Source organism: Humulus lupulus, chromosome 6 (genome assembly GCF_963169125.1).
Source record: "Humulus lupulus chromosome 6, drHumLupu1.1, whole genome shotgun sequence".
NCBI classification, from domain to species: Eukaryota; Viridiplantae; Streptophyta; class Magnoliopsida; order Rosales; family Cannabaceae; genus Humulus; species Humulus lupulus.
In genome coordinates, this window is record NC_084798.1 from 15,375,619 (window position 1) to 15,387,290 (window position 11,672).

Genomic DNA, 11,672 nt, shown 5'->3' on the forward strand with positions numbered 1-11,672 from the left:
GCCCCTAGTATGATCTCCACAAAATCCTTCATGAATTTCTTCCAGAATTTTCTTCACCTCGGGTGGAGTTACACATCAGAGTAATGGCATAGAATACCATCTTCGATACAACCTTCCTTCCACAATAGTGTAACTCAGAATCTGATACATCGGCCTTCGAGCCTGGTTCTGGTCTGTTGGGAGACTTCTAGTTTCGAGGTAATCGATTATTGGGGTCATCTAGGTAGCTTATGAGTCGATCATGCATACGTCCTCTTCGTTAGGCTCGCTGATACTCGGGGTTGATAGAAACTCTACTGAGACCACATTCAGTGTATCGAACTCGCAGGTTGTAGCGTGTCTGACCAATGCGTCTGCATTTGAATTTTGTTCTCGAGGGACTTGCTCTATAGCGTAGAATTCGAACTGTTCAAGAGAAACTTTTGCTTTCTCTAGGTACGCGACCATTTTTATGCCCTGAGCCTGATATTCCCCCAAAACTTGGTTGACTACCAGCTCGAGTCGCTATAGCAGTATATAGCCTTTGCTTTGAGTTCTTTGGCTATTTGAAGTCCTGCTAGTAATGCTTCGTACTCAGCCTCGTTATTTGATGCTTCAAAGTTGAACCTTAAAGCAGAGTGGAATCGATTTCCTACTGGGGTAATCAGTATAATGCCGGTACTCGATCCATTTTCATTGGAGGATCCGTCGACATAAAGTTTCCACAACTCATGGGCTGGGGTTACAACTTCATCATTTGAAATTCCAGTACACTCAACAATGAAATCCTCCAGGGCTTGTCCCTTGATGGTCGTTCTTGGGTTGTACGTGATCTCAAATTGTCCAAGTTCAACAACCAACTTTAACAATCTTCCAGATGCCTCTAGTTTGGACAAAACTTGTCGTAGTGGCAGGTCAGTTAGCACATGAATGGGGTGTGCTTGGAAACAAGGTCAGAGCTTTCGAGATGAATGTACCAGGCTAAGAGCTAATTTTTCCATCAACGTGTATCTCGATTTTCCCCCAATAACCTTTTGTTGACATAGTATACATGCTTTTCTACTTTTTTCTCTTCTCGGACAAGCACCGCACTAATAGCGTGTTCGGTTGTTGCGAGGTATAAATACAAAACCTCTCCCGTGATAGGTTTCAACAAGGTTGGTAGTTCGGCGAGTTTCTTTTTAACGTTCTGAAATGGAAGTTCGCACTCCTCTGACCACTCAAATTTTTTGCCTCCTCTCAAAAGGTTGAAAAAAGGAAGACAATGATCTGTAGATTTCGAGATAAACCTACTCAATGTCGCCATCCGTCCAGTTAAGCTCTGGACATCCTTGTGCTTCTGAGGTGAGGGCATTTCTATCAATGCCTTAATCTTATCCAAATTAACTTTTGTTCCTCATGCATTTACTAGGAACTTTCCCGAAGACACTCCGAACGAGCACTTTTGTGGGTTAAGTTTCATGTTGTACTTTCAAAGTACAGTAAAGCACTCTGCGAGATCATCGACATGGTTATCGTTATGTTTTGATTTAACTAACATATCGTCAACATAAAATTCCATGTTATTTCCTATCTGCTTGGAAAACATCTAGTTCACGAGCCTTTGGTACGTGGCTCCAACATTTTTGAGCTCCAAAGGCATCACATTGTAACAGTATAACCCTTTGTCAATCACAAAGGTAATGTGTTCCTGATCTGGTGCATGCATGGCGATATGGTTATAGCCAAAATAAGTATCCATGAATGACATGATGCCATGACCTGCAGTGGCATCTATGAGCTGATCTATCCGAGGTAAGGGGAAGCAGTCTTTTGGACATGTCTTGTTAAGGTTTGAGTAGTTGATACAGGTTCGCCATTTGCCGTTGGGTTTCGGGACCAAAACTGGATCGGTAATCCAATCAGGATAAAAGGCATCTCGTATGAATCAATTTGCCTTTAACCTGTTGACCTCCTCCTTTAGAGCCTTCTTTCTATCATCATCCAGGAGTCTTCATTTTTGCTGCTTCAGGTGGAAGCTTTTGTCAATATTGAGTGCATGGCTCATGACATTCGGACTGATTCCTACCATGTCCGAGTGCGACCATGCGAACACATCCTGGTTTTCTTTCAAGAAGCAAATTAATTGCTATCTTGCCTTTTCAGAAAGGTTCTTACCCACCTTCACCACCTTTGTAACATCTATTGCATCGAGCTTAACTTCCTAGAGCTCTTCCAAAGGTTCGAGATCGGCCCTCTCATCTACTCTGGGATCGATCTCCTGATCAATTTAAAAAATAGCTCCATTTAACTCTTGGATAACCACTAGAGCTTGCACACTTGTTTGACTTTTTCCTCTTATGGAAATGCTGTAGCAGTCCCTTCCTGCGAGCTGGTCTCCCTTCATCGTCCCGATGCCACTAGAGGTTAGAAATAATAGATGACACTGTCCCAACCCAATCAGGGCGGGTCTCCTGAGCAGTACGTTGTAGGCTGATGGGAGGTCCACCACGAAGAACTCCATCATCTTGGTTACCGTGACTGGATAGTCTCCTAAGGTTACAGGGAGTTCGATGGATCCCATATATGCAATCCCTTCTCTTGAAAAACCATACAATGTTGTTGCACATGATTTCAAATCGCAAAGCGCGAGTCCCATCTTTTCTAGAGTGGCTTTGTAGAGGATATTCACCGAGCTCCCATTATCAATCAAGACTCAGCATACCCTCTTGTTCGCGAGCTGGAGAGTAATGACCAGGGGGTCGTCATGAGGAAATTGGACATGAGACGCGTCCTCTTCTGTAAATGTTATGGTTTGAATCTTAACCCTCTGTTGTTTTGGAGCTCGTGGCTCGGGTTTGTAAGGAGAACCGTCTCCGGTCTTGAGTTCGTTTACGTATCTTTTCTGGGCGTTTATGCCCAAACCTGCGATATGAGGCCCCCCCGAGATGGTTACTACATCCTCTCCATCAATTGGAGGGGGTCTCTCATCCTCCCGAGCTCGGGAGTTATTGTATTTGGAAGGTTGCACGGCTGTTGCCCTTTGACTTGTTGATGCTTGATTGGGATTTGAGTTTCAGATGTATTGACTAAAATACCCCCTCGAGATCAAACCTTTGATCTCGTCTTTTAATTGCCTACACTCGTCGGTTGTGTGTCCAATGTCTCTATGGAATCTACAGTATTTATTTGAGTCCTATTTTTCCTTCTGATTCCTCATGGGGTCAGGTCATCTGAACGAGACCTGGTTTTCATTGGCCAGGTAAATATTCTCCCGAGACTCATTGAGCTTCGTATACACCTTGTATACGGAGAAGTATTTATCCCCTTTCTTCTTTTTACCTCCATCATCCTCGGGGTTATTCCATTCGTTCTTCTTCCTTTTAGAGGGGTTATCCTCAGAGGGTTTTAAAGTTGACGGGGTCACCGAGGCCAAGGCAGAGTTCATGTTTGTCATTGTAGTTATGGACGGAGAGGTCAGGTTCAGTGCTAACCTTGCCTCTTCTACATTGACAAACCTTTGGGCCCTTCGATTGAACTCAGTTAGTGACTTGATAGGTTTCCTTTGTAAATCTTCCCAAAGGGGATTTCCTGGTAAAATACCCACCCTAATGCCCATCAGGTGGCTACTATCTTCGACATTCCGAGCTCGGGCCACTTGTAGGTTAAACCTCGTGAGGTAACTCTTTAATGACTCTTCTTGCTGTTGTCGAACATTGGTTAAGGCAGAGGCCTCGGGCTTGATGCCAATCATTGCTCTAAATTGCTTCTTAAAGTCTTTAGCTAATTGATCCCAGGACGAGATCGAATGTCTTCTAAACTTCTCAAACCAGTTTTTTGTTGGTCCTGTAAGTGTGGCTGAGAACAACATATATCTGAGCTCGTAGCCAACATTGCTGCCTCGCATGATGGTGTTGAAGGTACTTAGATGACTATACAGGTCTGAGTTTCCATCAAATGGTGGGACATGGGGTATTCTGAACCCCTGAGGAAATGGAGTACTGAAGATATACTAGGCAAAAGGCTCGAGCTCCTCATCAGACTCTTCAGCCTTGTCCCTGTTACGTTCGTCTTGCAGGAGCCTTAATGATCTTTCTATCTGGTCAATCCTTTCCTGTACTAAATCAACCGGGGGTCGAGCTTGGACTTGAGGGGGCTGGTTATCGTTAATAAAAACTCCAGCTCCCTGTCTTGGTATAAGGTTATATGCTGGCTGTTTATGACCATTCAAATGGTCACGTAGATCAGGGTTCGGGGGAGTATCTCGCCCTCGGTTATGGTTTAGATGATCCCGTAGATCAGGGTGATTCCCTCGATTCCCTTTATGCCTTGGCTCAGTGTTATAAATGCTTACGGACAGAGTGTAGTCCGAGCTTTTGCTTACGTAACTTGTAGCCCTCTCTGGAGGCGTGGCTCGGTGATTACGAGGTGGGTCCCCTACTGGCCTTCTTGTTCTAGTAGTTTTTGATCTTGACATTTGTCTGCCCGAAGGCTGAGGAGCTCTGCGATCTCGGGTTGCTTCCCTTTCATTCCCCTGTCCAGGCCTGGCTTGTCGATTTCCATCTCGACTGCTACTACGAGATGGCCTCCGTGGTGCAGGTCGTGGGACCTCTCGGACTGGCGAGGGGTGTCTTATTGGTGATGGTGGATGTCTTATGGGTGACGGTGACTGTATCCCATTGTCGGGCCTAGATGGCCCATAATTTGCCCGGACAGGCTCCGGGTTGTCTCTTGCAGCATTAGAATTCAGGTTCCAAGCCACTAGAGGGGCTTGGTTATTACCCGTTCTTGTAGGCAATCCTGCAGTCGAGTTGACAGTGGCCTTTGACAGGGGCCTTGGCTGATTCGGCTGCGATGCTTGTTCTGCGCTCCTAGCGATCGTGCTCCCACATGGGCGTCCTCTAGGCCTCTAGGGAAGTGCTTGGGCGTCAACTTCCTGTCTGACAAATTCTTCATTGCATTGTGTCGCCTCTGCCAATTGTTTGCACAACTGACAATTTTCAAGTTCCACAATAGGAACATATCTTTCAGTGTTGTAGTATAAATCCTCATCAGGCCTGGGAGCAGGTGGCCCTTGAGAATTGGATGAATCACTCCTTTCCTCAGGGTCCGGGTCTTCCAAAGGCTGCTTTCCAGGTCCTCGGGGATATTCCTCAGTACGAGGAGTTTGTTCTTCAGGTATCTGGGGTTGTTTGCAGCAGCCATTGATGATTCAGGAGGTTTTCTGACTAAACAGGCTCACGTCTTGTTTAATTGCTCTCAATGAAAGCACCAAATTGTTGACGCCGTCTTTCATCAACTTAGAAATGAAGAGCAATTAAACAAAATACCAAAAGAGACAAACAATAAAAGACACAATTTTTACCTGGTTCAGCAGTTAAAATCTGCCTAGTCCATGAGTCGGTGTTATTCACTTTATGGAATTCTCTCAAAGTTTTCTGGAAGCAATTTTACAGAGTCTTCCCAATACAGATTTCTCTCATCTACAAATGAATTGTTCCACTCTATTTATAGAGTGGTTTACCGAATATCTCCCCTCATATTTCGGGGAGTTATTATACAAATAAATTAAATAAATGCAATTAAATGCGTATAGTTACTACGCACGCGCATAAATCCCATGATATTTGGGATTTAATAACATATTACAACCAATCCCTTAAATATAGAGATTCTATAACAATAAACATGTTCACACTTAGCTTGTGACCTTGAACATTCGAATCACAGGCCTTCGAAACTGACCAACCATCATGTGCTCGCTACCTCGGTTCGCCTTGGCTTTTAACAAGTAACATTGTCCAGATAATCCCTTTCGAGCTCAAAACGCCCGAGCTCGAACCATCTATTCTGATGGCAGGAAATGAATCAGGAAATTTATACAAGTGTTGGACCTTTGTCATTGTAGCTTCGAGCTTGACTTATAATCTCGGAACACCTCCAAGACCACGTAGTTTCCGAGCTCACCAATTCCGATGTTGTCATACTTATTGCTCAACAATAATGTTCTTGATATTTTCATTAAAGTTAATTATGACGAACCTGCTTACTCCGAGCTTACACTTTACGAGCCTGACTTTCGAGATAAAAAATTTCTATTATCGAAATTTGGGTGTAACCAAACTTAAATAAAATTAAATAAATAAATAATTAAACAAATTAAAATATGATATTTTTGAGATATTTTACAATATGATAACTATGGTCACAAGCATATTTTTGTTGAGCGTCGTTTGCATTAAACAATAATCACATGACTCAATGGAATGGATCACAAAAAAATAATCACATGACACACGGACTGGATTTGGAGTTGGACCTCAAGACAACACAAACTACTTTTCAAATATTAAAAATTATAATAATAACCAATAATAATAACTATTGCTAATTTAATATATAAATCCATAATTTTTGAGATATTTTACAATGATAATTATTTAAAAATAATAAAATCATATGTTTTATAACTTAAATAAAATTTAATTAAATTTAAACTCACTTATTATAATAATATCGTATTAAACATATAATATAATCTACTGTGAATTAGCAACAAATTTTTATTTAAAAAAAACTAGCAAGAAACTTAAATTTAAAATCCACGTATAATATTTAATATTACATTAAATATATAATATATAATCTTTTGTTGTCACTCTCAAATTCAAAAACTAGAATAAACATAAACTTAAACAAAAATAAATAAATTATTTAATTAAAATATAATATTTATTTCAAAATTTATATGACATTAATATAAATTTAATAAAAATAATTAATAAATTTTATAAATAAAACTAAACAAACGTGCATATTGCACGTTGTTTGTATCTAGTATATTTATATATATGTATATTTATATATATATTGTCGGCAACAACACAAGTACCTTTGTATATTTTTAGTACGTGAGCCATAAGCTTATAATTACGCATGTAAACAAGAATACATTTTTCACGTGAAACTACCTATTTATGGCAAAAACTATATATATATATGTATATTAGTGAATTTTAGAAATTGTGACAATAGATAAATTTGCTTTTTAAATATTTGAAAAAAATAAATAGCTTGAAGATGATCAAAGTATTGTTCATTAGTTTCTTTAACTAGTTTGATTTTTTTTTTATTTATTGGTTTGATAATTAATTATGTAGTTTACTAATTATGTAATGTTTTAGTAGGGTCGTTGATTGAGTGGTGAACTTTGTTGTTCATTTCGGGTGAATTGAAGAGTAATATTGAAGGTTAGTTATTTTTTTATTTTTATTTATATTACTACAAGATTTATGTATAAAGATAAGGCTAATTAAATCATGCATATTGGATTTAGTGAAAGTTATGTTTGAAAATTAGTGAAGTAGGCTCTGGGAAATTTGCGTGCTGTGGTGATATAAGGATGGATTCAGTTATGCTTGATTATTGTGTTTGTTTGTGTTGTTTTTAAAGGAAATTTTGAAATTGCGGTATGCTATAGAAACAGAGGATACTCTGCCGAATTTTTTAAAAATTTTATAAGACTAGAACCTAATAATGATGGATTCATCTATGCTTGATTATTGTGTTTGTTTTAATTGATTTTATAGGTAATTATGAAATTACAGTATGCTATAGAAACAGAGGATACTCTGCCGAATTTTTTAAAAAATTTATAAGACTAGAACCTAATAATGATGGATTCATCTATGCTTGATTATTGTGTTTGTTTGTATTGGTTTTATAGGTAATTATGAAATTACGGTATGCTATAGAAACTGAGGATATTCTGTCGATTTTTTTAAAATTTTTATAAGACTAGAACCTAATATAAGTTATTTTCTAACTTATTAGGAATTAAATATTATTATTAGTATGGATAAATCATGGATGCTTGAGAGGAGAGAAACATCACAATTTCATGATGGATTTAACAAATTTTTAGAGTTTTGCCTAAAGAATTGTAGTGATCCACAAAAAATTTGTTGTCCTTGTATCGATTATGGTTGTTGACGCCGTTTTTCGTCAAACAGTGAAAGAAGAGCACATAAACAAGAATTGATAATGGCCAAATACAATAAAACAAATCAAACACACGATTTTTACGTGGTTCAACAGTTAAATCTGCCTAGTCCACGAGTCTCTGTTATTAATCTCAAGATTATCTCTGAAAATTCTTAAGCATGAATTCTTCAGAGTTTTCTCTCAAGGATCAGAATTTTGGTCCTTTTACAATGGTGCATGGCTTCTCTATTTATAGAGAAGGCTGCAGAATACTATCCCACATATTTTGGGTAGTTACTCTTTTTGTGTAAATAAAATAAATGGCTTTAAATGCCTATAATCAGATATAAAAGGAAACGTCCTTGAAGACCAGGAAACGCATAACTGATCAAATAATATCCCACGATTCCAGGGGATTTACATTAATAAATGAGGATTACATCTCATATTTATAATACTTGTAGATATTCAAGATGGTTATCGCGTATCTCTAAAGCTTTAGCTTCCCAGGTTTCCCGTCATCTGTCGAGCTGAAGATATCTCTCGAGTTCACGTGGCTTTCGAGATCACACGTTCATCGAGCTCGCGACCCCTGATCCGAAGTCGTCTCTGAAGATGAGGGTGTTCTCGGAGCTACCTTCCGATGTCGCGATCGTTTCGAGGTCACCATATTCGAGGTCATATATCGTACTTTGCAGGCTCGATATACAACCCTGGTGCATACTCTAATCCTTACGAGACCATTTGTTGTGAATCCAACTTTCGAGGTCATATTTACCATGGCTCGAAATCTGGGTATAACAATGGTAATGGAGTAAAGAGGAATATTACCATGATAAAGGATCATGTATTTTGTCGGGGATTTGATATAAGTTACAGTAAATGGTATTGGCATGGAGAATTATTAAATGACGACCCATATCCATTAGGTAGGCGAGGTGTAGATGATTTTGAGAGTAATGATTTTGATGATCATCCTATAGAATTGCTTGATGAAGCACAAGAAGAGTTTTTTCATAATCCAGAAAAATTTGATAGTATGGTTAGAGATGCAGACAGACAATTGTTCAGTGGTTGCAATAAACTAAGATTGCCCACAATGGTTAAATTTTATAACATAAAAGCAGAAAATGGAGTTAGTGATAAGTGTTTTAGTCAGTTTTTAGCTGCTTTCAAGGAGATTTTGCCGCTAGAAAATTGTTTTCCGGAGTCTACATATGAAGTAAAGAAAACATTAAGTTTGATAGGGTTAAGTATGAGAAGATTCATGCATGTCCGAATGATTGTATTTTATATCTTAAGGAGTATGCAGACATGGACGCTTGCCCAGAATGTGGTTTATCACGGTACAAACCTAACAAAAGTAAGGAGAATAGGAAACTTATTCCTCAGAAAGTGCTATGGTACTTACCTTTGATTTCACGGCTGAAGCGATTATATCGAAGTGCAGAACACTCTAAGAACTTAATATGGCACGAGACTGGACGAGTGAAAGATGGTAAACTTCGGCATCCTGCAGATTCACAGGCCTGGAAGAAGGTAGATTATATCAATCCAGAATTCAAAAATGAACCAAGACATCTTCGTCTCGGTTTAGTTACTGATGGAGTAAACCCGCATAGATCTCTTAGTAGTAGGCATAGTTCATGGCATGTCTTCTTGGTTATGTACAATCTTCCTCCTTGGTTGGTCATGAAAAGGAAATTTATGATGCTTTCATTAATGATTTCAGGCCCAAAACAACCAGGACATGATATCGATGTTTATTTGGCACCATTAATTGATGATTTGAAAGAGTTGTATGAAAATGGTGTTGAGACATATGATGGTTTTAAAAAAGAAGTTTTTAATTTGAAAGCGGTGTTGTTATGGACTATTAATGATTTTCCAGCATATGGTAACCTATCAGGTTTGAGCACAAAAGGTTACCAAGCTTGTCCAATTTGTAGCACCAACACAAGGGCCCGTCGCTTGTCAAATGGACGCAAAATGTGTTATATGGGTCATAGACAATATTTGCATTTAAGTCATCCTGACAGAAATAAAGAAAAAGCATTTGACGATACTGTGGAACGAGACCTTGCTCCTTTGCCATTGTCAGGTGAGCAAATTCTTAAGGAAGTAGAAAAAGTTGACTTTAGGTATGGGAAGAAGAATAAAAACAAAAAAGTCAATGGATGTTTTCAAAGAAAATCAATTTTCTTTCAACTTCCTTACTGGAAAGATTTACTCGTTAGACATTGCTTGGATGTCATGCACATAGAAAAAAATGTATGTGAAAGTAGAATCGGTACATTACTTGATATCCCAGGTAAAACCAAAGATGGTTTGTCTAGTCGTTTAGATCTTGTTGAAATGGGTATAAGACACCTCTTGGCACCTGAAGAAAAAGGGGCTCACACATATTTGCCTCCTGCTTGTTTTACATTGTCTAAAGAAGAGAAGCAAGCCATATGTCAATCATTGGCAAGGATGAAAGTGCCTGATGGTTACTCATCGAATGTTTGAAACTTGGTGTCTATGGAAGATTTGAAGTTAATTGGAATGAAATCACATGAGTGTCATATATTAATGCAACAATTACTTCCAATTGCCATTCGGTCAGTTTTACCAAAAAGAGTTAAAGATAGTGTGACAAGTGTGTGCGTCTTCTTTAATCAACTATGTGGAAAAGAATTGGAAATGAAGAAGTTGAATGCATTGCATGATGAAATAGTTGAAACTTTATGCAAGCTTGAAAAATATTTTCCACCATCTTTTTTTGATATCATGATACATTTGATGTATATTTAGTAAGAGAAGCAAATTTGTGTGGGCCAGTTTGGGCGAGATAGATGTATCCATTTAAAAGGAATATGAAGGTGTTGAAAGGATATGTACGTAATCAATATCGCCCTGAAGCTTGTATGGTTGAGTGTTATTTAGCAGAAGAAGCTGTGGAATTTTGTTCAAAGTACATGGTTGGAATCGACACAATCAGAATTAGCAAACCACGGAATAACTCGGATGGAGTTTGTAACGACCCAACTATTCTAGATCTTGGACCATTAATAACTACTATACTAATCTTAAGAAAACATACATATGAAAACACCATAGTTTTATTATGTAAAGAAAAGGTTTAAATACATAAATATTTTACTTAGGATATGGGATCCCATTGTTTTGAAAATAAAACAAAACATAACTTAAATAAATGGGTTACAAAATCAAGTGCGAAAAATAATACATAGAAATCATAATTTAAAGAATTAAAGACTTCATCCTCTAATCGAACGCTCAGTCCATCGATTCCATCCTGCCTCAATACACATCCCCAAGCTGCCAAGAACCTTTCCCGTCGCCATAGCTATTTTCCTGCACATATAAACATAAAGGAATGAGCCTAATGCCCAGTAAGGAAAAACTAACAACATAAATCATATTCATAAAATTTATATCATAAGCTAAAAACATATCATAAACATATACTATAAGCATATCAGAAACATATGTCATATATTACTACAATAGCCATTATACTACTTGGGGCTTGTTAACTAATCAAGTCATATGCCCATTAGATTTGTGGGGCTTGCTAGCTAAGCAAGTCATATGCCCATAAATTTATTGGGGTTTGTTAGCTATACAAGTCATATGCCCAAGTCTATCAACATACATAATATAACATTTCATAACACAACATAACATAAGCTAACATATAACATATAAAATCCTATCCTATTTTCCTT